This window comes from Phyllostomus discolor, chromosome 8, assembly GCF_004126475.2.
Source record: "Phyllostomus discolor isolate MPI-MPIP mPhyDis1 chromosome 8, mPhyDis1.pri.v3, whole genome shotgun sequence".
NCBI lineage: Eukaryota > Metazoa > Chordata > Mammalia > Chiroptera > Phyllostomidae > Phyllostomus > Phyllostomus discolor.
In genome coordinates, this window is record NC_040910.2 from 65,856,652 (window position 1) to 65,883,853 (window position 27,202).

At 40.6% G+C, this 27,202-nt stretch overlaps 1 protein-coding gene across 1 annotated transcript in view; it reads left to right on the top strand.

Annotated features, from left to right (window-relative positions):
* Window positions 1–27,202, top strand: part of LOC114515092 (heparan sulfate glucosamine 3-O-sulfotransferase 3A1) — a 104,339-nt gene that overhangs the window by 58,273 nt on the left and 18,864 nt on the right. The window lies entirely within an intron of this gene.

Here is a 27,202-nt window from a genome sequence, read left to right on the forward strand (position 1 = left end):
ACTGATTCGCTTAATGTGTTTGGAGTAAGTATAATTAAATGTCAAGGGAGATATATCATGAAGTAATGAAGCTGAAGCCAATTTATCAAAAATAAGGTCTAGGGAGAGACATTTCAAATAATAAACAGTTCTCTAACCTTCCTTTTTAAGGTGATTTGCTTAGTCTGGGCCAAGATTTACATGTTTTTTTTTCGAGATTCAGTTCAAACAAAGATGCTGGGAACAGAGTGGGGGTTGGGAGGGAGGATAGACATTTTTTCCTATTCAAGTTTATAACATTAAAGGAGGCCTTTCCTGTCTGAACCACTTTTAAAGGGGACAAAACCTATTTATTTAGTTCTCTTCTCTCAGACAGTGGGATGTGGTTAGGATGGGCACCCACGCTGCACCCTTACACACACAGCTAGCTCTCCTGGTGAGAGGAAATGTCACAGGTGAGGGCAAATAGTCAGTCTGGAATTGTACCTATAACAAAAATTGTTGAAAATACAACCCTGGGTTCTGGGGTTTGAAGAGTGAGCTATTTATGAGCAAGCATGTCTGAGGAGTTGGCTATTCTTCAACAACGTCAATCCATGCTGCACTTTGAATTTGTTTAGAAATCATGATAAAATTTCACAGCCTTCTCTTTATACTTTATCCCCTAAATGTTCGATTGAATTAACCCAGAAATTGATGGATCCTCCTGAATTCTAGGTTACACTAAAGTAGCCTCAGGAATAGTTGCTTGACCAGATCGCATGGAAACATAAGCATCCTGATTCTGTTTATCACAACATGAGAGCCGGCGGTTTGTTCCCTGGACAGACCATGGTGAACAGGACCATCACTGGCCCACCTCGGAGAGGTCTCAGGGCAGAGAGGAGAGACTTGAGTCCATGCTATAAAACCACTGGGCAGAAAAGAGGAAATGCCTACCTTGTACTTGGTTATCACACTAACAAAATGAAAAGTCACATTTACAAACTGGGGGATTGAGGAGTTTCCACTTGCAATGACTGCATCTTATCATCTGGGGCCACTGGGAGGACTAAACAAAGAAAAGACCACAATATAAACTTCTGAATCTTGTATCACTTAAATTTTGGGTGATAGCATATTCTCCCAACTTCCTCAAAGCAAACAAGCCATGGGAATCTTTGAAAACAATCTATTTTTTCCCACATCTGAGCAGATAATGTATATAGGGTTTTATAAAGTTAGTTTCTGTGACTCACTGCCTTTGAAATCTGCCTGCCTTGGGTTCAAGTCCCAGCACACTCCCTTATCCCCTGGGTAACTTTGGACAAATTGCTTAACTGATCTACACATTGGTTTTGCCATCTGGAAAGGCAGAGATAAGTTATACCTTGTTTGGCTTTTGTTGGAGTGGAGATGGCTCATGTGAACGCTCTTGTTACTGTTGTGATTTTGATCACTTGACCCATGACCTCATGAGGCCATTGTTTTGGGATCCATCAACAGTGGTTATCCTTTATACTGAAACTGACTGGAGACATTGGATTCTGCTATTTTCTCTTCACATTCAAAGGTAAAAACAAGAACTATATTTTGGATGGGTTTGCTTATATCTGAGCACAATCCCTGGGAAACTCTGTGTTGCATCTATTCAGAGCAGGGAAAAGAAGGGCTTTCTTTCCCTGTGATCAAGTAATCAAGTCCCTGATTATCCTCCTTTTCCTACTGATAGACCTACCTTCCAGTTTGTGTGTGTGTGTGTGTGTGTGTGTGTGTGTGTGTGTGTAGATAGACAGATTACAGTTGGCAGTTGTGGTTTCAAATGTTTGTACCAGTAGGGATCATTCTTAAAAATAACACGTTGCCTACTCTTACCATGTTATAGAATCTGTGCTGACTGAATGAGGGAGGGAGGGTGTCTAGAGTGCACTTGCTTAGCCCTCCCTCTCACTTTATAGGGCCACCTGAAAACATTTTCAAGCAGTCTCTAGGGTTGTCTTCAAGCTAGTTTGCATAACTCAATGGCTTGCATTTTCTCTAGCTGTGTTGGGCATGTTCGCATCATTGTTTTAGTAATGCACAACTTTTATCATGTCACTGAAACTTAGGGCAAACACAAGACGATTGCACTGTGGTCACAATGCCAAGAGAGCCTTATACAAATGTTCCCAAATTTGGCAGAATAGGCAATCCAGCAAACTGGACGTCCCAAACTTGTCATTTATACCTTTAAACTGTGTTTCCAGCTGTAAGCTGTTATCTTTCTACCACGGAAACATACACTGAATATTCCCCAGTCCCACTGGTCACACATGGGATCCTCCACAGCATGACCAGTTAGATGGACCACCACATACCTGGCTGGAAACAAATCTCAGCCTTTAACTTTATTCTGAGTCCAAGGGCAGCAACTTCATGAATAAGAGATAACATTTATGAAATCAGATGACAACTCTTTTGTTTACTACTATCACATTTTGTTATATAATGTTTATGAATTCCTTAAAGTCAGCCTACAAAATACATTCTTTATAAGGTTACTTCCACGGTGTTATGTAAGTAGGAGTTGTTTGTGGTCAATATGAATGGGAAATGAATTCAACAAACATAAGTGGATTTTTGTTTACGGTGAACCTTTCAGAGTTGTGCTTCTAAAATTCATTGTGGCAAGTCAAACAGGTTTTGTCACATGCAGTGTTTCCCACAATGGAAAGCATTTGTAATGAAAACCCATAGTACTGTGTGTTCCTTGGAACACTGTTTGTAGAATGCTATTTTTCTTTAATTAAAGCAAGTTGTGATTTATAAAATGAAAACTTTGTTAGAATGGATGAATTTTGTTGTTAAAATCTGATAATGATCTTAAGGAAATTATTTTAGGATCCCATGAGCAGGTCATTCTCTTTTCCTGAATAAGTAGATGGTGCTAGGAATATTAACTGCCAACTTCTTTCCCGGAAACATGGGCTTAGAGACTGAATTTTACATGATAGATTGGTGTTACAATATGATTGATTTTGTTCATTTCTTCCTAACAAGCAATTCATTTTCTTCCTAACAAATAGCAGGTGCTGGTTGTTCAAGGAAACCACCTACAACATAGAATAAAACATCTTTTTGGGGAGGCTGTCAAAAGTGCTAGGCTACAGAATTTTCCACATTTTATTGCTTTAGGTATCTTATTATTCTCCCTGGGCTACCATTCTCCTAATCAGAGTCTACAAACCAAATGACTACATACATTGGGCATGTATGAGAGCTGTATATCTTGGATCTCATATTTTCCAGCTTTATCTTCCCAATGCACCCTCCTGCACCCACTGCATCCATCCACATGCTATTCCCACTGGTACCCTTGGCCCCACATACTTCACCTTTGTATCACTGTGCCTTTGTGCATGTGTCCACCTCTCTGCTTGAAATGCCTATTTCCTTCTTTTCTACCCACTAAAACCCCACTCATCTTTCAAAGATAAATTCAGGTTCCTTTATGACTGCTTTTCCTAGTGGCTCCTTCAGTGGTTGAACTTCCCACTGTTGTATGCCACTTGGTTTTATGCCACTTGGTTATACAACGTATTGTCTGTCATTCCTTGGGTGTTCCAGGAAGCAGATCCAGAGAAGAGTAAAGGTGTTTTGGAGAGGGTCACCTGTAAAGAGAAAGGGAAGGAAGCTGATTGTACAGACCCGATAGTCAATGCCAGCCCCACCAAGAGATCTGAAGCAAAGACTGCTCCTCAGAGAAGCACCAACAAGGGCAGACTGGGCTAAGCACCTGTGTCACCACCTTCTGTCATTGACCAAGAGCCACCTGGAGCAAAGTCTGCTCAGTAGCTGAGATGACCCTCAGGATTCTAACAGCTGGAAACTATCAGCTGACCACACCTCACACAGTTGGGCCGCAAGTCCTTTGGTGAAGGGAGATCAGAGTAGCTCACCTGCGTGTCTTCCTCCAGTTTTGTGCCACTTGTCCGAGTTTTTATTCCTTCATCCACATACCCAGAATGATAGAAGTAGAAGGGACTTTGGAGATCATGCAGTGGAACCTCCACATTTTACAGACAAGGAAACAGAAACATTCATCAGCTACATTGGATTATGATTGCCTTCATGGTACGATCTGTACTGAATTGAATCCCCAGCCAAAATCTACCACATCAGTCCATCTACTCCCATTTTTACTCCATCATTCCAATGACATTCAAGTATCCATTTCTCTGGCCACCCAGGAGGCACTGCCTTTTCCTGGGGTTGAGGGAAATGAATATTGGAGGATGTTGTCTTAAAAAAAAGGAGAAAATTATTAGTGATATCTGCTGAAGCCATAGTAGTTCAATTACACATTAAACAGAAACAGTATTGACACTTCAAATATTAGGCTTTTGTGACTTGAAGTCTCCAAACAATTAGAGATAATGAAGGGAGGTTGAAATCCACAAAGCCAGATCAGCTGCAGAAATAGTTGGGGGTCTATGAACACATTGTTGTAGAAGGAAGAGAATCAGTCAATGAGCAGGAGGAGAGTAAACTGCGGCACGGCGTTTGTCTTCTTTTCTGTTTGTCAGTCGCTGTTCACAGAAGCTGCTTGACTCCAAGGCTGTCTTAGGTGCATGTGCTTCCCAAGATTCTGCTCTCACCAGCTCCTGGTGCTTTCAGCTGTGGGCAGTGGTGCTCCACTGCCCACAGGGGCCTGCTCCACTCCAGCTGTGACTGATAATGCCTTAATTACCAAACCCAAAGCCCTCAAAGTCTGTCTTCTGGGTCCTGAGGGCTCTTGATTACTCAACTCCCTAAAAGGAAACACCTTCCACATCAATAATTAAACAGAGCAATTAGGGGAATATAAAACGTATAATTAGACAGAATCAACTCTGTGTCCCTTGAGCACTCCATCTCTGTTTCTTTTTCATGCTCTATTTCCTCCCTCTCCTTCCCCTGAGGTGTCATTTTGTAGACATAGAATAGGACATTCAATAGGAAGCCTCTATTCTGTGTTTTTAAAACCCAGTCAGGAAAGGGGGAAAGCATTTGAAAGGAATGAAGGTGAAGAGTGGAAGGTAAGAGCAGACCCTCCTGGGGCTGGAGGGGGGAAACAGGATAGGCTGTCTCAAGCTGCCACCTGCAGTTGTATAGGAAGTCTCTGGAAATCGGGTCCCCGGTCCCCAGCATGGTCAAGCATGCAGTCTTAAGCACAGTGTGTGCTGGCCCCAAAGAGCACCCCAGGAAACGATCGCCGCTAGTGACTTCTTACTTCACTCTGATGCACCTCATGTCCTCAGGAGAAGAGAATCCACTTTTTTTTCTACTTTGAGGGAATGAAAATCAATCACAGGCTAACCAGATACTATGAAAATTAAAGATGTATTCTACTGCAATGTGGTAATATGAACCTTTGCATGTAAGCCTCCCTTTTTCCCAAATCCCCAGTGAAATGGCCAAAGAAATAATAGCAGTAAGAAGAAGGTAGTGTGAGTAATGGAACAAGAGCAAGACTCCATCCATGTACAAACAAACAAAAAACTTCTCTAAGAGGTAATGCAGGGAGATCCAGATTGAGGAGGGGGTTGTCAGGCCAGGAGCCAGCGAAGAAAAGCTTGGCTTGGGAAGGAAGCAGGGGACCATGGGAACCCCTGAAGTGGGGTGTGCTGGAGGGCAGTGACTGAGTGTCAATCTTGAGTCAACCCTGGGAAGCACCAAGTGCCAGGACTGAACAAGCCACACTCACACCTGCAGGGGCAGGTTGGGGCCTGGAGTTTCCCTGCCCTCCAGGGACCACTAGTATGTTGTGTGTCAGGAACAGGTGGGCGCTCAGCACAGCTAATTTCAGGTCTCAGCCTGGGCATAGCAGCTCCTGTGTTCACTCCCTACCTCCTGCCTGTTATAGGCTATTTATTTTACTTTTAATTTGACAAAGGAAATCCCAGAAAATACCTAACATTTCTCTTCTCCTTTCTTCTGGCCCTGACAGCTTTCAGTGGGGACTTGGAAAATAAAAGTCATTTCAGCCCTAACTAGGGACAAATACAGATTCACCTCCTGTGTCCTGTAAGGTCAGCAGGCAGAAACAGGATCAAACCTAAGTGTGGGTGGTTCAGAAGATCATGTCCAGTCAGAGGAGTCAGAAAGAATACCTTCCTTTTCTCTCTCCCTGATGCAGATTTTCAGCATGCAATAGGAGGAAACCAGAAAACTCTGTCATTTGTTTTCTTAACAAGATTTTAGTCTTCAGATTAACTGAATACCAGGCAAAAGCAACAGAAGTGGCCTCAATGTATCCCAACTCCAAAGAGACAAGTTTGATCACAGGATGAAAAGGGGAAAGGGAGAAACAAAACAAATTCTACAATCACCTAAATGACAAAAACAGGTTTCCTCAAAAGAAGAAAAATGAAATTGGCATTAGGTGTCTTCCTCAAAATACTGTATTTCAGAAAACTTTAGCTTCTTATTACAGAGTTTTAAGGGGAAAACCCTTGTGACTTAAGAATTTTTAACCATCCAAATGATCTCAAATGGCTAAGGTAAAGAAAGTTAAGACATCACAAAAATTGAGTGAACTGAAATTACATAGTACAAAACAGAATTAATAATCTGTGATGGGAATTGGTGTTTATAAGAGGCATGTAAAATGCTTACAAATATAAGCATGGTCAAAGCTGACTTAGGAACATGGGCATTCACAGACACACTCTCAAACTGAGAAAAGAAAGGAAATAAAATTAAACAGGCTAGAGTGACAAAATTTACATCAGACAATATAAAATTCAACATGAGAGACTTTAAATGAAACAAAATATCTGACCCAGCTTTTCCCAGTTTTAACATCTTGTATAAATAACTATAATATAATGTCAAAATCAGGAGACTGACATTAATGTAATCCACAGAGCAAGCAGAGATTTTTTTTTTGTATCACAAACCTGGTGGAACATTCTAATATACCCACTTGAATCCTTGCCATAGCAATTGGAAGAAATAAACATATGGAACTCTCAAAAAGATGCTTAATTTTAATTTAATAAATAGGTACCAGAAGGCTATCTATTCTAAAAACAGAAAATAGGAAGTCTTTTCAAAAGTCTGTGGAACATTTATAAAGATGTATAGATGGCCACAAAAAATGTGTATATTAAGTTTCCTGAAAGCTTAACTAATATTAAACTCATGCTTTGACTACAAGTGACAATTTCATAAAAGGAAAATAAAATTTATAAAACTACTACAGGATTAAAAGCTATTTTCTTTAAAACCCTTGAATTAAGAGGCAATTAAGTCTGTAGTTAGATAAGAATCAAATGATAACACTGCATGCCTGTGATAACTATAAAGTTAGTAGTATAAGTAGAATGAATTCAAATCCTTATATATTTTAATATCAAGCTAGAAAGAATGAAAATTAGTAATGTGGACACTGAAATCTGAAAACCAGAAAAAGAACAAGAAATAAAAAAACAATGAGAACCAATATGGCCAAAAATATCAAATAAATTAGAAAACAACTTTGTAAGAGTGAATTTAAAGTATTTATAAATACTTTTTAATCTACACAAACTAATTTATAATCTATACAAAGACACCAATCACCAAAACTGTCTGTAGGAAACAAAGGGGACATCAATTGTTGAAGGACAATCCAAATTAAATTTACAATAATCAAACAAAAGCAGACAAAAACAGAGAAAAGCGTTAGAGATTTCTCCTTGTCAAAGGAGCCCCCATCTGTACCTGAAGCGGCAGAAAGCCCACCTCACGGGACAGCACACATTCTGGGAAACTACTATGGCGGAGGGCAGGGGCACCGCACTGGGATGCCCGGCCCCTCATCCCCCACTGTCTGTACTCATATCCTTGCAGCATTTGACATTTGCTGCTGGTGATTAGGACCACTTTTTAAAACATTGTCCTGCATCTCCTGGTATCATTTTCCATTGACAAACCCTCCTTCACTGGCTTTTCTTCCTCATTTTACCCCATGTGGGCCCCCAAAGGCCCACGCTTTGTCCTACAAATTGCATTGTCCTTTGTCTTAATTAACTGATCCTATTTCCTACTCAAAAAATTAATTAGGTCACATTCTTTGTATTTTCCTTATTTCACCCACTTTCTGCATAACTACATGATCAGATCTTGAAGTCACTTTTGAAAGGAAATACGTGAGAGAAAAAATGGACAAAATATCACTTGATCTTTGGCTTGATTCTAATCTTAGATGTTGAACCCCTGAGACCTAGTTCTTCCTCTCACCTTTGTGAATTTCCTTGCTTGTAGGACTTCTCACTTTTGACTAGGCCTCCTGCCTGTGGTTCTTATTTTGACCTATACCTGTTTTATTTCCAAACACTTAGCATTTCTACCTCACTCCAAAGGTTTTTTTATTTCAACTTGAGAACTTGCTCTATCACTGCTTACAAAACTTCTCTTCCATTTTCCATGGTAATATGGCCAAATCTAAGAGCATATCTTCTGTATTTGTTTGTGTGTGCATGTGTTCTGTGAAGCTTGACTTGAAACTGAAGCTTTGGTATCGTTAAACATTATTTTACCAGTCTTTATATGTTCACATTATACATCCTTGAGAAGATACCATTTCTTGTACGACTTGAGTGAGACCAATATAGATGTTATTTAATAGATTATCCCCTGAAATTGATGACAAGAACCAAGATGACAAGATTTGAATTCATACATTTCCTGTGGCACATAGTAAAGACTCACTAATTGGCTGAATAACTCATTATATTCTATTTTGATAATTATGTGTTATCTGAGATAGAGATAAATCATACTTGCCTTCATAAGATAGTGGTTGTGGAAATGAAACCATATTAAATTAAAAACAACCAAACAAAAGCATGTAACAAATTATTGAGGAAAAATTGAGATTTCTTTTTTAATATATTTTATTGATTATGCTATTGCAGTTGTCCCATTTTCCCCTTCACTCCCTTCCACCCTGCACACCCTCTCCCACCCATATTCCCCTCCTTTAGTTCATGTCCATGTGTCATGCTTATAAGTTCTTCAGCTTCTACATTTCCCATACTATTCTTGCCCTCCCTCTGTCTATTTTCTACCTACATTCTATGCTACTTATTTTCTGTACCTTTTCCCCCTCTCTCCTCTCCCACTCCCCTGTTGCTAACCCTCCATGTGATCTCCATTTCTGTGGTTCTGTTCCTATTCTAGTTATTTGCTTAGTTTGTTTTTGTTTTAGGTGTGGTTGTTAATAATTGTGAGTTTGCTGTCATTTCACTATATGTTTTTTATCTTCTTTTTCTTAGATAAGTCCCTTTAACGTTTCATAGAATAAGGGCTTGGTGATGATGAACTCCTTTAACTTGACCTTATCTGAGAAGCACTTTATCTGCCCTTCCATTCTAAATGATAGTTTTGCTGGATGGAGTAATCTTGGATGTAGGTCCTTGCCTTTCATGAGTTGGAATATTTCTTTCCAGCCCCTTCTTGCCTGCAAGGTCTCATTTGAGAAATCAGCTGACAGTCTGATGGGATCTCCTTTATAGGTAACTATCTCCTTATCTCTTGCTGCTTCTAGGATTCTCTTCTTCATTTTAATATTGGGTAATGTAACTATGATGTGCCTTGGTGTGTTCCTCCTTGAGTCCAACTTCTTTGGGATTCTCTGAGCTTCCTGGACTTCCTGAAAGTCTATCTCCTTTGCCAGATTGGGGAAGTTCTCCTTCACTATTTGTTCAAATAAGTTTTCAATTTCTTGGTCTTCCTCTTCTCCTTCTGGTACCCCTATAATTCAGATGTTCGAACGTTTAAAGGTGTCCTGGAGGTTCCTAAGCCTCTCCTCATTTTTCTGAATTCTTTTTTCTTCCTTCTTTTCTGTTTGGTTGTTTCTTTCTTCCTTCTGGTCCGCTCTATTGATCTGAGTCCCAGTTTCCTTCCCATCACTATTGGTTCCATGTGCATTTTCCTTTATTTCACTTACCATAGCCTTAATTTTTTCATCTAATTTGCGACCAAATTCAACCAATTCTGTGAGCATCCTGATCACAGTGCTTTGAACTGTGCATCTGATAGGCTGGCTATCTTTTCGTCACTTAGTTGTATTTGTTCTGGAGCTTTGATCTGTTCTTTCATTTGGGCCATTTTTTTTTGTCTTGACATGTCTGTTACAGAGTAAGGGGCAGAGCCTTAAGTATTCACCAGGGTGGGGCAACCTACATGGCTACATTGTGACTCTGTTAGTTGGGGAGAGGTCCGAGAGGGAACAATGGTGTTTGCTCTGCTCTCTGCTGGATTTCAGTCCCTTTTGCTGCTTCCCCCAAGCAAACTGGGCCTTTCTGGTGCTGATTTCCATGTGGGTGGGCTTGTGTATATTCTAGGACCCTGTGGGTCTCTCCAATGAACTCTCCTGTGAGGCTGGGAGTCTCTCCTAGCACCTCAATCCCCACAGGTGTTTTCAATTGGTGTTTTGAGGCTTTATTTCCCTGCTCTGGGACCCTGGGTTGTGTGGTCTGTCTTGCTCCTCAGTTTTGCCTGGTTTATCTGCACACGAATGTGGGACCACCCGGTCTGCCAGACGCCTAGTGCACCACAGCCCCTCCACAATCCACTGCCTCGCTGAGTTCACCCGCTGCCACCCCACACCTGGCGGTCTGCCAGCCATCACTTTTTCTGCCACGACCCCTCTCCTCCCGGCCGTCTGACTCCGGCCTGGCCCTCCTACCCATCTGGATGAATGTGTCCATTTTAACTCCTTGGTTGTCGAACTTCCATACAGTTCAATTTTCTGTCAGTACTGGTGGTTTTTTTGTTTCTAAATTTTTGTTGTCCTTATTTTGGTTGTGCGAGGAGGCACAGTGTGTTTATCTATGCCTCTATCTTGGCTGGAAATCAAAATAGAGATTTCTAAGTGGGAGATAATACCTATCTCCTAGCAATAGCTCAGATAAATAATTGGTTTTTGAGAGTCAAGGTACTCTCTCAGTATTTTTCAAACTTTTTTTACCATGATCCACATTATTTATATGCATATGCATACAAACAAGTGAGAGAGTTTATAAGAGAATACTTTCTCTTACCTTATGACATTGTTTGGTATTTTCTGCCCTATTCTGTTTTATTCTATTCTGTATTTTTAATGAAGATTGTATCTTCTAAAGCAGCAGTTCTCAGCAGGGATGTTTTTCTCCCTGGGGACTTTTGACAACCTCTGGAGACATTTTTGGTTGTTGTCTTGCCCTTTGCGGTCCGGGGAGGATGCTACTGGTTTTTAGTGGTAGTGGGCTGGGGATGCTGCTCAGATCTCCAATACACAGAACAGTTTTCATGACAAAGAATTATTCAGCCAAAATATCCATAGTGTTGAGGTTGAGAAACCCTGATCTAAAGGGTTGTGCCCACAGATATCAAAACATTGCCATTCTACAGTTACCAAAATGGAAAGAATACTGTCTACAATAATATGCCAAAATTGTAAGGGGAATGATAAAAATAATGTTTGTCTTTATAGTGACTCTACAAAGAGGACCATTTTCTCTTACTAAAGTGCTTGGTGTACTGTTCTTCAAGTTAATGTCAACTTGGGAGACTTCGGTCTTGAGGCCATCCAGGGCAGTTCAAGGTGAAAACGTTAATGAATGCCTCTTCAGTGTCCATGAAAGCTGAGTCAGCGCTCAAGGCGATTAGCGGTGTTGGGGTAGAACTAATGAGCTTCGGGTGCCAGTAGTTGGTATTTGAGCTCAGTGGGGCGCTGGGACCCAACAGCACTCACCTTCTTTCTGACCTGCTTGGGCTTCTATTACTTTGAAACCCAGTAGTGAGAAAACTGCTGAAATGGCCGTTTATTCTCCATCAGGCTAATTACTTACTTTCCCAAGATCATGACTATATTTTGGAAGGGCTGAGACATCTGAAAGCAGAGAACATCCTGCCTACTGGGGCAGAGAGTTAAGGCAGTTTTTGTGCCCCTCAAAAGAAATAAGCAATTAGCAAAGACTCTAAAAGCAGGACACAAAGTGGAAGGACTTCTAATGTAGTCTGTGGGCCAACCCAGCCAAGAGCCGGTTGTGACTGGAACTGAGAAGCATGGCTTTGGGAGATGTGCCACCACAGGCAGCTGCCACTGTATAGGAAGGAAGGGCAGTTAGTGGGACTGGCAGTACTCAGCAGAATCCATGTGAATGACAGAGAACTTGGAAGGGAGCACATAGGTTGCTTTTGGTTAGAAGGTTTGAAGTTGTCACAGCAAGCTCTCATCGAACTTGACATTAAGGATGATATTCCAGTTTTCTTATGAATAAGCAATGCATTTTTATCTAAGTAGAAATATTTTGCATACTCTTCAATATTCTTAGCTATGGATTGGTTCTATAGACATACACTAATTGGAAAATATTTTAGAGGTCACTGGGACCAGGACACAGGATCTTGGATTGTTGTTCCTGCTTAATTAGTATAATGTTGGACAAACTACTTTGTCTCCTGGCCAGGCTCTTGTAACGTTTAAATGTGTGGTTGTTTCCCCTTGCACATATTATGGATTTAAGAGGATGGGTTAATAATGTAACTGTCCCAAGTGAATGACAGCAGATCCTGTTTTACATCACCAATCAAGCAGATGTTAGAAAATTAAAGCATATTGGAAGAAGAGAAGTTAATGAGTCAAAACGTTTTGATTATAAGGAATACAGGGAGTGTCAATAGCATTAGCTTATCAGTTCTTCATTGATCCTTTATCAGGGTTCTTACTAATCTGAGGGTAGAAATAGGGAGATGGTGGCAAATGACTGAATTTGATTTTTATAGCAAAGGTACCTTGATTATTTCCATTGAATGGGTAAGAGAACTGAGACAGAAAAGTTAAGACACTTAGGGGTCACATAGTTATTAGGAAGTGGAACTAGATACTTCCAGTCCCTAAGCCTTACCCATTTTTATACTATTTTTTTCATTCTATTCCCTCTAAGTTCTGTGTTTCACACCAGCCAATGAGCCTCTGATATTTTGAATTTCTACAGCTACTTTAAATGCCTCACAGGCAGATAACAGTATTTGTGGAAGCTTGATGTAGGGGGAATAATCCAACCAAATCAATAATAGTTTGTAATTATTTTCTTTTTTCAAAACTTGATAGAAATTAAACAATAATCATATCTTCTTCCAGACAGTTGGCATGAATTAGTAAAATAGTTCATGTATTTTAGTCATCTGAAAGGCCAAACTAGATCAACTACAAGATGTCTAAGAGATCAGATGGCAGTTGGCTGTCACTGTGCATAAAAATAAACTTATCATCATCATTATCACCACACTAAGCACTTTCAGCTTCTTTGCTCATCTGTACAGCATTTCAGGTAGTTTTAACAGTTTCTCATCAAGGCTTTCCTATTCATGGTAGAAACAATTATTGCCTTGATGACTCCACCCCCATCAGGAGCCACTTGCATCTTTATAAAAGAAAAATGGGCTAAAATAGGGGTTAAGTGGCTTGTTGACTGATTTCAGACTATTAGTGTTGCGGACAAGAACAAAAGCTTATCATTCTAGAAGTTTTGACAAAGTCAGTATTGTAACCATTTAGACTTAATATTATACCCTAGGCAGCTACTGAGATTAGGACCTATTCTCTTACCTAATCTATTTTTGGCATTTTAAGAATAAATTAAAGGAATATGGATCAAATCAAAAGTAGCAATTCTATCTCCTAGAGGAAAGAGAAATACTCTTAGTGTTTGGATACAATGTTGACCAATAATTCCATTCCCTAGTTTGGTGTGCATTTATTTGTCCAGATTTTTGGCAAATCTATATTATGTACAAATACATCATACTAATTATCTATGGCTAAAATAATGCTCCCTAACAGTACAACAAAACCTCAAAGACATACAATAACAGTCATTTATTTTACAAGTCCTCAAAGTTCAGCTGATCCAGGCTAGTTTGAGATCTCAGCTGGCCTTGCTCATTGCCTCTGGTCAGCTCTGAGTCAACCAAATGCCTCTTCTGACCTTGGCTGCTCCTGCTCGTATGACGGGGGAACCAGCTGGCTAAAGGCAGAACTAGGGTGGTCTTTGTTGGGAATGACTTGGGTGACTCAACTATTTGTTTCTCATCCTCCAGAAGCCTTGTCCAGACATGTCCTCAGAGTGGTGGCCAAGCACAAGAGTATGAGCGGGATAAGAAATTTTTCAAGCCTCTTCTTCTATCACAACTGCTAGTATCCACTGACCAAAGCAAGTCACATGCCTGAACTCAATATCAATGAATGGGAAAGTAGATTTTGCTCATGATGAATAATCTGCAAAAGCCATGGTTAAGAGTAAAAATAGAGAAGGGTGTAAACTGGAGCCATCAACACACTCAGCATGTAACAATGACTGAAACATATGTCAACACACATGCATTGTTTTTATTACCTGTGTTTACAAATGTGAGATAATATCCTGTCACTGTATGGCATATACTATTGTGAAGATGTTTTAAAATTTGAAACAGATGTAACTTGTTCCAAAATGTTCCATTATATGAAGATACTGCACCAGAAGATTTTTATCTAGTCCCCTAATGATTGATATTTGTTTCTTGTTTTGGAGGCTTTTGTAAAAGTACTACAGTGGACTGTCATTCACAGAAATGTAAATATTTGTATTTCTGTCCATCGAACTGGTCTTTCTGTCAGCTGAACCTGTACAAGTAGGACTGTGGGATCCCAGCACTGAGCCCCCTGCAGTTCCCAGAATGTGCACGATCTCCTGTGCTTCCATATCTTCACAGAATTTCTCCTAGAATGTCTCTCTCTCTCTCCGTTGACCCTGATAAACTATTGTGAAACCCAAAATAAAGTGAATCCACATATAGTATAATTGGGGATTGGTCCCCAGCCTCCACGTAAGGCTCACTCTGTGACATCTCAAGTTTTCAGTCCATGCAATTGGACTGTTTGAGGGACCACTCCAAGCTCTACCCTCATCATCACTCTCGGCTTCACTCAAGCACCACTGTATTTGTAAAGCCATCCCTAAATTCCTTTAATAGGTCAGGTATTCATTTTCTGAACATGACACACACTCCCATTATAATTCTCCCATTGGAATACATTTGCTTTCGTCTATCTGCCCACTAGATGGTGAGGTCTTTGTGAGTAGGAATGTCATTTTTTTTGTCCTTGTCATTCCACTTTCTAATAAGGTGCTTGGACAAAGTTGCCACTCAATAAATGCTTGTCAAATAAAAATTTTATACTTGAGGTTAAAACCTAAAGGTAGGCATATAATAATAATTCATTAAATACTTATTTGTTCATTCAGTACATATTTATTGATATGTACAGTGAATTAGATATGCTTGAAATGAGAGGGTAGGGCCAATGTGAATGTGCCTTCTTGAAAGGGGATGGCCTTTTTAGAACATCAGATGAAATTTCAGGCTTTTTTCTCAGAAAAACTCATATATGCTCATTTTCACATATACTTACAGTGACCTCACCACTTCCTGATACTCATTCTTTGGGCTCAGATTAAGAACCACTGCCTTCGGTTGATAGGAACATGATAAGAACATGGCCCTGTGTCAGACTGAGCTGTACCAAGGACATTGGGGACCTTGAGCTTAAGCCGTTCATTATGACCACCCATCATAGTTCTTCATTCTTTTTTTTCTTGTTTTAATCATATTTTATTGATTATGCTATTAGTTGTCCTAATTTTCCCCCTCTACCCCACTCCACCCAGCACCCCCAGCACCCTCAGGTAATCCCCATACCATTGTTCATGTTTACGGGTCACATGTTTAAGTTCTTTGGCTACCCCACTTCCTATACTGTTTTTCACATCCCAGTGGCTATTCTGTAACTACCTATTTGTGCTTCTTAATCCCCTCACCTCTTCACCCATTCTTCATTCTTTACTCATGACAGTTATACAAATTTCCAGAATAGGTTGTTTGTCATATTTATGTCTTAATCTACATTTTAGATATTTTGACTACCCCTAAAATAGTTTTAGAGACTCACATATTTTAGGCTACTGATAATGACATATGTACAAATATTAACATCTCCCACACATATGCCTCATGACTTACTTGACATGACTTAACCATAATTCTGTATAAATACATAGATGTTTGATTTACTGGGAGAAAAAAATATCACCAGTTAGAAAATGTGATTTCAGCATTTAAAAAAACATTTTAAGGTGTATTCAGGTTAAATGTAACATCAGGGTCACATTCAAAATAGTAACAAAAATAGAAACTAGTTAGGAATAATATCAACAGGAAGTGTGTACATCTTGTTTGCAAAAAGTTTTACTAAAGCTTCAAGGCCTGGGGCTAGGCAAAGAGTTCTTAGACATAATGCCAAGAGCACAGGCCATAAAACTGGATAAGCTGGGCTTCATAAAAACTTTAAGAATATTGCTCAGTTGTAGACTGACCAGTTACAGACTGAGCAATATTTTAAAAGAAAGACAAATACTTCATGGGGTCATTTGTATGTGGAATCTTAGGGGGGAAAAAAGCAAAATTTATAGAAACAGAGTAGAAAAGTGGTTGTCAGGGGCTGAGTGGTGGGAGAGTTTGGGAGGTTAATAAAAGGGTTCAGACTCTCATTTATAAAATGAGTAAGTATGAGGATCACATGTATAACATGATTATTGTAGTTGATAATACTGTATTTTATAATTGAAACTTACTAAGAAGCTAGAACTTAAATGTCCTCACAAAAAAAAGAGCCCTGAAAAAAAGAGAAGTCCAAAATTTAATCGTTAAAGTGCAGTCTATGGTTCATGAAAAAAAAATAATAATAAGACCACAGGCTTGGAAAATATTCCCAAATTCCATGTGCAAAAAAGGACTTCTAGTAAAAATATATAAAGAACTTTAAAACTCAGCAGCAAGAACATAACCCAACTTTAAAAATGGACAAAGGGCTTTAACAAACATTTCAACAAGGAGGCAATTAAGCAAATGAAAAGATGTTGAAAGTCATTAGCCATTAGGAAATGTAACCTAAAACCACTATGAGATGCCTTGCCCTGATCTGTGTGGCTCCGCTGGGTGTTGTCCAGCAAAGCAGAAGGTTGCCAGTTCAATTCTTGGTCAGGACACTTGCCTGGGTTGTGGGTTCAGTCCCTGGTTGGGGCATGTGCAAGATGCAACCAATTGATGTTTCCCTCCCTTTTTTTCTCCCTTCTTACCATCCTCTCTAAAAATAAAATAAATAAAATCCTTAAAAAAACCCTGTGAGATAACACTATATAAATAATAGGAAGGCTAAAAAATGAACCAAAAATGATATCAGATGCTGACAAGGCTGTGGAGCAACTGGAACCATCATACACTGCTTTGGGGAATGCGAAATGGTACAGCCACTCCTTAAAATAATTAGGCTGTTTCTTATAAAGTTAAATATATACTTATGAAATTACCCAGCAATCCCACTCCTTGCTATTTACCCTAAAGAAACACAAAAACCTGTACCAAATGTTTATACAAGTTCTACTTATAATTGTTGGAAACTGGAACCAACCCAAACTGTCCACCAACATGTGAATGGATAAACAAGCTGTGGCACATTCATGCAATGGAACACTATTCAGCAATAGAAAGTAAGAAACTGTTGATATATGGAACAGCTTGAGTGGATTTCAAAGATAATATCTTGAGTGAAAGAAACCAGTCTCAAAAGGTTATATATTATGTAATTTCATTTATAGGACATTCTCAGAAAGAAAAAATTATAATGACAGAGAACACGCCGATGTTTGCCAGGGATGAGGAGTGAAGGAGGGTATGGTTATACAGTGACAGCACAGTATGGGAGCGATGGAGCTCTTTTACATTCTGATTGTGGTTGGGCTGCACAAGTCTATATACATAACAAGTTGCATCAACCTGTATCCAAAATAGTCAATTTTACTACCTATTAACTTAAATATAAAATAAAATAAAAGCTTTAGTGAAGAACATTAAAGAAAATTTGTGTAAGTGAAAGTTGTATCAGATTGATAGACCCAATAGAGAAAAATGCCATTTCTTCCTAAGTTCATCTGTACATTTTATATAATTCCAATTCCAAAAGAAGAAAGAAGAGGATTTGATACAAATGTTTTATAATTCTTCAATACCTTTGGAAGAGAACACATTTATTCAAGCCAAAAATATTCAAGCATAGAATAGATCAACGATTTCATGTTAGATTTAAGACATATTAGGACATTGCAATAATTAAGAGTGCTCTGCTAATATCAAATTGAACCTAGAACACAATATAAACACTTAATATACAAACAATATAAAATCTTGACACACAATGTCAAATGTATGAAATATACATACTATATTTCATACATACTATGTGAAATAGGTGGATATCAGTATTGGATTAAAAAACAGTTATCTATCAGCTTTTAAAAAGAAAAGTATTTAGAATTTAACCTCAGCAATTACTTAAAATGAATTTCAAAATAAATAAAGTTAAAATACAGATATTTGTTTATATTATAAAAGGAAGAAGGACCTTATTTAGAAAACATCATAAAGGAAATGCAAAGTCATAAAGAAAAAGACTGATAGATTTAAAAACATAAAAAAGTTAAAAACCATAAACAAAAAGGAAATGAGAAATGATAAACTGAAATATTTGTTACATAAGAGGGATACATATAATTAATATAAAGGAAATGCTTCAGATCTAAGAAAAAAGATATCCAGTATAATAGTAAAAATATATATAACTAGAAAATGTCTTTAAAATTTATAATAATATATGCTACAGTGCTCACTAGTTTAAAACATAAATATTAAAATGTTAAAAAATTATTTTCCTATGTTTATTGGCAGTAATTGTGCATGATCATAATGCACATTATTAAAAGGTGCATGAGGAAACATATACTGTAATACACTGAACTAGAAATAAAATATTAAAAATAGTGTATTAAAATTCAAAGACAAAATTTAAATACCTTCACAGAAGGCAAGTTTGTAATATAATTCAAAAGCCTTTAAAATATTCATGCTTTCATTTTCACTTCATGGAAACAGTTAAACATGTGAATGAAACTGTTTAACTTTGGAAACAACCTAAATATCCAACGATAAAGAATTCACTAAACACTTTTTGGCAATCCATATAGTGGGAAACTGCACCGTCATTTAAAATGAAGTTGACATGTAGTTAACATCAGGAATGGTGTTCCCAATTTATCCTAAGTGCAAAAAGCATTTCAAATAACATATGTACAAAATGATCTGTTTTATAAATAACTTACAAAGATCTGCATAGAATAGTCTGGATGCATATATTCTAAAATACTATATCTGAGTACTAAGTGGGTGATTTCACTTTTTAGAATTTTGTGCATCTTTGAACTTTCTAATTCTTCTATAATGAACTTTTTTCACCTGTGAACTTCTAGTTTCCAAAACATTTCATGTAAAAAAGTCCATTTGAAAAGCAGCTATTTTCTCCTGTGATGTTTTGTGTCCCTGTGCTGAAGAAGGAAAAACTCTTGTTTAATAACAGAAATGTAGGGAGAGCCCGTCTGTGGTGCCTCTGCTAGGGAAGGGCCGCCCAGTCCAAGGGAACAGCTTCATTTGGAAGGTCCACCTCCCCAGAATCCTCAGGTGCTTGGGAAGAAGAGCCCCATCCTTCTGCCCTCTTTTCCTTTGTAACGACTTCTCTGAGCCCTGGCACATTCTCCTCAGGCCCACCCTTAACATTGCCGGGTCTCCAGAAAAGGGAGACGGAGGCCCCACATCTCACATGTCTAAACATTTAAAAAGTGATAAATCAAACTAATAAACTTTTAAATGAAATATATTCTATTCTCCTAGTTGGACAAATATTCCTTTATAACAACAACACAGAAAAATATGTTTAAGTCTACTGTTTTTATATATCTGAAAGATTTGGCAGCATACCAAAGATGACTAGATTTAATTATGATTGTTCAGCTGGGTATTCTGTTGATGGGCCAGCAATGTTTGGATGAGTAATAAAGGAAAACCTACACAAATAATGAGCTCATATACTTATGCAGTACAATTTGTTTTTCATGCTTAATTTCAGCAAAGTACTAATTATGTTACAATCAAGATTTTATATGAATTTTCTTCTGTTGACGATAATGATCTGAAGCAGGAGTTGACAAACCTTCTGAAAGGGTCATGATAATAAATATTTTAGACTTTGTAGGCCATATGGTCTCTGTCATAACTGCTGTTGATGCTCAAAGGCAGCCACAGACAGTACGGTAAGCAGGTGGGCAAGGCTATGTTTCCATAAAACTTTATTGGTAAAAACAGTTGGACTCAACTTGTGGGCCATAGTTTGGTGACATTTGATGTAAAGGAATTTTGAACTGCAGTATACAAATTTAGATGTATCCTCATCCAATCTGTAAATCAAAGTAAATATAAGAGTTAAAGTATTTCTAGGTTTTTGAAAGTCATTTTTCTTCTGAAGTATTCCAAGCTATCCATCAACATCCAAAGGTAAAACATAAATTATAATTAATACGTATCAAAATTTAAAATCAGACATTGAGTTGACTTCTTTTCATTTTTTAAAAAAGTAACTAAATCTTATTAAAGACTTCATACAATTAGAGCTATTTTCAGTTCTAACCTGCAAGGCCCATCAATTTGCCAGTGGAAAGAATTCACTGTCATGTGTCACCTCTTTCATCTATACCAGCATACTTAAAAGTTTCTGAGTAGCATGATCTTCCAGGTTAATAATAGTGTCCCTCCACCTCCATGTGCAACTGCTGTAACATGCTAACGTGTGAGTGCCTCCAGCACCATGAATTCGAATAGTAACAGTAATAACTAGCAAATGATACTTTTAACAAGAAGCCATTCATACTCTTTGATATGATGCATTTGGTAAGTTACTTAATTTGTCTTTTCTCTGTGCTAACTACCCATCTCCATTCCCACATTCAAATCTTCCTCAAGCCAGAGAGATGCCCATCTGCAATGTTGGTAGCACCACGCACCCATATACATCCTCTGCCTTAAAGACACAGGGCAAGAGGCTTGGAGAAGCATTTCCTGGGGCCTGAACAGTGTCTGCCTCGAGAGTGGCTGCTTAGGGTTAGGGTCTGCACTATACCAGCACTTGGATGACATTTTTTTACATAAATGTGTGTCAAGTGGGACTTTCTAAACTGTGGGACTTTGAACTGGGGCTCTTCTGGCCTCCAGGACCCCTGACGCGTTTGACCTGCATTCCTACGGGAGCAATAATTTTCTCCCTCAGAGTGGCCAGTGGTGCAGCTGCGTGGATGGGTTGTCTGATGGACACTGGTTGATTTCTTCCTGTTTTTTAATTTTTTTTATTTTTTAAATATACTTTATTGATTACGCTGTTACAGTTGTCCCATTTTCCCCCCTTTATTCCCCTCCATCCTGTACACCCCTCCCACCTACATTCCCCCCTTTCAGTTCATGCCCATGTGTCATACATATAAGTTCTTTGGCTTCTACATTTCCCATACTATTCTTGCCCTCCCCCTGTCTATTTTATACCTACCATCCATGCTACTTATTCCCTGTACCTTTTCCCCCCTCTCCCCCTCACTCCCCCACTGATAACCTTCCATGTGATCTCCATTTTTGTGGTTCTGTTCCTGTTCTATTTGTTTGCTTAGTTTGTTGGGTTTTTTTTTTTTAGGTTCACTTGTTAATAGCTATGAGTTTATTGTCATTTTAGTGTTCATATTTTTTATCTTCTTTTTCTTAGAGAAGTCCCTTTAACATTTCACTTAATAAGTGCTGAGTGATAATGAACTCCTTTAATTTTACCTTATCTGGGAAGCATTTTCTCTGCCCCTCTATTATAAATGATAGCTTGGCTGGATAGAGAAATCTTGGATGTAGGTCCTTACTTTTAATGACTGTGAATACTTCTTTCCAGCCCCTTCTTGCCTGTAAGGTTTCCTTTGAGAAACCAACTGATAGTCTTACGGGAACTGCTTTGTAGGTTACTGTCTCCTTTTCTCTTGCTGCTTCTAAAATTCTCTCCTTATTTTTAATCTTGGGTAATGTAACTATGATGTGCCTTAGTGTGTTCCTCTGTTACAGAAAAGTGACTCAGACAGCTTCGGGGTTTATGAAGTGGAGTTTTATTCACACATGCAGACCCAGAGGAGGCAGTCTCCAAATTCTGGGCCCTGAGCTCAGGTGGCGGCTTGCTTATATTCTTGCTGTAAAGGTGGAAGGAGGAGCCGGGAGGAGCACAGTCACTGGCGAGATGCGGGCTTACAGAAGCAGAATGCGGGGGTTTGTGTGCGACCTTGAGATAACTGCTATCTAAGAATGGCTACCGGTCAGTTACGTCCTGTCACAGTCTCCCCTTTTGATGCTATAAGGTGCTTGTACCCCTTTAGCATCACCATACACCTGGCTATATGGCTGAGGTGCTGGGGAAGGTTGCAACTGCTGATACTGGTTGGTACCACTGGAGAGCTAACACTTTGGCAGCTGCCCATGGTAACACTTTGGCAGTCACCATGGCCTCCAGGTGTTGGACCAAGGTCCGGAGGATGCAGGGTCCCATATGCCTGACACCTCCGGGTCTGGTATCCTATGGTCCTGGATAATCGCTCTAGTCCGGTATACCTTCCCTCCCCAAGTGCAGAGGGATTGCTGTGGCTGAACACAACCTGATGGCATGTCAGTGGAGGAGCTGAAAGCTGACCCTGGGAGATAGTAAGAGACCACTCCACCACTGAGCATAATCCTACGCCCAGGGGTATTACATTTGCAGGCTGGGGCTGAGACGGGCCTCATTAGTCAAGCGAAGCATACAATAAACCCAAATGCAGAGACCAAACAGAGATAAACTATCCCTAGGGTGATCCGCTCCATGGGATTCCATTCCGCAGGGGTCACAATCACTAATCCAATTCCCTGTGAAGGTGCCAATCAAAGTCAGGTACCCTGTGGAACAATGGTCCATTCCTTGATGTCTTCTTTACTGGCTGGCATCCTCCAGAGCCTCAGCATGGGTAGCCTAGGTGCAGGCCTAGTCCTCAAGTCCTCAGGATCTGCTGCTGCTTTGGCCCAGCTGTAGTGGATCCAGGGGGTGATTCCTGCAACTTAATTCAGCCAAGCACTTCAACAGCGTTCCCTCCCAGCACCGTTCCCAGGATGGGGCCACCAGGAGGAGGTCGTCCATGTATTGCAGAATCATCAGGTCCAGCTCCCCCTTGGCTAGGGGCTTCAGGGCTCTTGCTAGGGCTTCCCCAAATAAGGTTGGGGAGTTCTTAAACTCCTCGGGCAGTCTAGTCCAAGTCAATTAAGTCTTGACCACAGTGTGCGGGTCTTCCCATTTGAAGGCAAAAATGGGTTGGCTGGAATGTGCCACAGGAATGCAGAAAAAGGCATCCTTCAGATTAAGGCAGGCAAACCACGTTGCTGTTGGGGGAAGCTGGCTCAGGAGGGTGTACGGGTTCGGGACAACCGGATGGAGGGTGACGGCTGCTTCGTTGACAGCCCACGGATCCTGGATGGGCTGGTACCCACTCCCATCTGGCTGCCATCATGGGTCTCGGCAGGTGTGGCCCCATGTCATGGAGCTAGTCTTCTCTGAGCTCCCACGCAGGTGCTGTAACTTGGGGGACCTGCCCCCCAGTCACATCTTGGATCAGGGGAGAGTCTCTTTCCATCCCCCTGGCCCAGAGCATGGCCAGAGCTATTTAGCATATCTAAGTGACCAGCCAAAGGCTATAGATATGTAAAATGACTATGCCATGGATTAGCTGTAAAGCTGTTGCTGTACAAAACAGCCCTGCATGTTCTTGCTCTGTGTGTCCCTTCCCCCAACTCACAACTGTGGGGGACACCACAGTGTCTTAAAATCTGGACACCTTGAGCTCTGGACCCCATTTTAAATGCCCATTTGGGGTCTCTCCTCTTGGCTGTACCCTGTGACAATCCCTCCTTTCAGATATACACCCACTTTAAATTCTTTTAAAGGACAATGGACAGAGATCTCATCTTCTTGTAACTACTTCTGGCTGGACATGGACGGCGTCCCACCTACCCATGAGTCAGGGGTGCCCTCAAAGGGAAGGGGGGCATGGCATGCAGCACGGAGGGAGTCCTTCCTGTAAGGGGAAGGACTTTACAGAATCCTGGTCATATTCTGGAGATGACAGATTTGGAAAGAGTTGGAAGGCACAATTAAATCATAACCACTAAATGACAAAAGCAGGAACTTAAGTAAAGAATGGCTTATCTGGAGGAAGGTGTACAAGGCATGCTACACCTATCAGAAACTCTTGTGGCCCACTATACTTCACTCGGGCTGAGGGGAATATATTAAGATTTCCCTCCTTTCAGATATTTGAACCCTTCCTGTCCAAGCCATCAAGACAAAAGGGAAAAGCAGTTCTAAAGTGAAGCCCACAGATCTGAACTGTTCACCAACCCAACCACTTAGTTCAGCCAAACTGTTGAGTTTCAGGGGATGATGATGAAAAATGGGCTCCTTAAATGAGGCCTATATTGCAACCAATCACTCAGGTAATGAAGTCATAGGCATACATCCTATGAAAACAGAAGAACACACAGGTTAATTCACACAATAATCCCCAAACCAGTCTCTGTGCCTGTGAGACTGTCTTTTGGGAAGACATTCAGTTGAAACGTCCTTCCTGCAATAACATTTAGCAATGGCAATTTGACAGGTCCTCCATACCTGTAAATTGTACATCTTTGGTGATATGACAAACCCAGTTTCAACTTTCAAATGAAAACAAACTTTCAAGACAGCTGTGCCATTCTGATGTCCAATACTGAGCATTGTGATTTTCCTTGAACCACAATTTTTCTCCTTAAGATCACTTTCACTGTTATTAAAGGGACTACTTTGAGTCCGCTTTTAATTTTGACTGTTCATTTGCATAAACACACCAAGAGCAGCCTGGATTACTTATGATCTTTAATTCTGCTTTGCTGGAACTCACACGGGGAACCTTTAGATTGACTTCTCAGTCCGCCCCTCAAGGCACAAAAGCTGAGCCACACATCCGCTACCTGGCTTCGCCTGTACCAGTTGTTTCATTCAAATCCTTGAGGCTTCCGTTGTGCCTACAGGTTTCTTTTTTGCCATCTTTCAGAAAAGCAACCTTCGTTCCTTCCCTGGAAAGACTGCCATGAAACACACAACCAACCAAAGTACCAGGCTTTTCTTGTGGGCTTACACTAGCTTTACAAGTCAATCCCAGCTCCTCAGGGCTTTCTGGTGACGACCAGAACCCATACATGCCTCCTTCAGATGTGACATTCCATTCAAAGTCTTGGTTAACAAGACCACTATTAACAACTGGTCTTATTGGTTTTATGCAAAGAAACCTTATGTCATCACTCACTCCTACAGAATGCCAAATTCTGGAGGGATCAGGTAGGAAGAAAAATACAGTGTGAAGGAAAATCCTTTTCCTTCTGATATCCACTAAGACTGCATTTCCATGCCTTATACATTCTATTACTAACTTTCACTACATAATTCCTTCCTATAACTTTCACTTTTCTATTTATCTTTACAGTTTCCCACAGACCTTCTGCAACATTCACAAACCTTCTAATCTTTCTTTCATACACCTTCTTCATTTACATATCTTATACTTCCCACTTACTTTCCTACAGAGTGTGAAGTTTCAACCTTCCCTGGAATCCTCAATTTCCTTTTCAGAGCAGATACTGGGCAAAATCCAAAACACAGAGTTCCAGAACAATACACAGGTAGAGGCATTCTCTTGCACCAATGCGTCCATTGGTGCCTCGCAGAGACGTGCTCCTTCAGGTCAGGTCTCTTGGCAGAGACATGCCCTTAACACTACAGGTACCTTCCACTAAAAGCCCCTGGATTCGCAGGGAAATCCTGCAGCTTTCTGAAGCTTAGACATTACTAACACCCTATATATCAGATGCTCACCCTTGGACCCCAGTTCATGACCTTCAGAACCAGAGCCATTTCTATCAGAACCAGTTACACAGAGAACCTGACTGATGCTGTGCCCACACAGCAGCAGCATACAGCCCATAATCTGAAGAGAATCCTTAGCCCTCCACCTTGTCCAGTTCCAAGATGGTGGTGCCCATGCACCCTGGGTTGTCCAAGATGGCAACAACCATGCACACTCAGTCCTCCATGGTGGGGCACTCAGGTGGCTCACTCTCCATTTTACCCAAAATGGTGGCACACCCACATGGCTTGCTGTCTGATCCCCACCATACATGCAATCTAGTACTGTGGCAGAACCCCCCTCTATGATGAATTCTCCCGATCAGCACTGACAGACAAGGGAAGGGACTCTTGGGTCGCCCACCTGGCCTCTCCCCTCTCGGGGTACTTAGGTCATCATAGCTCTAAGGCTGCCCAGGTAGAATTCGGGTTAAACTCCCAGCCGTTATGCCGTATGACAGACCCCGGAATTGCAGATTAGGGCTCACTCATGCTCCGTAGGCTTCTGCTGGTGGAGCAACAGACACAGTCATTCACACACACAGAGATTATCACGTTCCCACCCGCCCTAACAGTGGGAACCCTGCCTGGGCCTTCTGGCCTGAGGGGTGATCAGTCCCTCCTTCCATCACGAGAGTGGGCCTGGTCTCGGGCGCTGGTCCCTGGGGCACTTACCGGATTGGTGCCTGCTCAGGTCTCACCAGTTTGCACCCCGCCAGCCTGGGTCAAAGAGCGGTCCAGGGGCCGAGCCCACAGAGCCTGGGATATTCAGGACCCGCAATCACTGGGGCGCACACCTCCTTTTCACTGCCGGGCCCCACCAGCCGCCCCGAGGCCGCCTTCACTGGAAGCAACAGCCTGCTCTCATGAGTGGTTTCCCAGTCAAGGAATCAAAATGTTACAGAAAAGAGACTCAGACGGCTTTGGGGTTTATGAAGTGGAGTTTTATTCATGCATTCGGACCCAGAGGAGGCCCCGAGTTCAGGTGGGGCTTGCTTATATACTTGCTGCAAAGGCAGAAGCAGGGGAAGGGAGGAGCGCAGTCTCTGGCAGGAAGCGGGTTACAGAAGCAGAATGCGGGGTTTAGCATGTGACCTTGAGACGACTGCTATCCAGAATGGCCACTGCTCAGTATGTCCTGTCACACCTCCTTGGGTCCAACTTCTTTGAGACTCTCTGAGCTTCCTGGACTTCCTGGAAGTCTCTTTCCTTTGCCAAATTGGGGAAGTTCTCCTTCATTACTTGTTCAAATAAGTTTTTAATTTCTTGGTCTTCCTCTTCTCCTTTGAG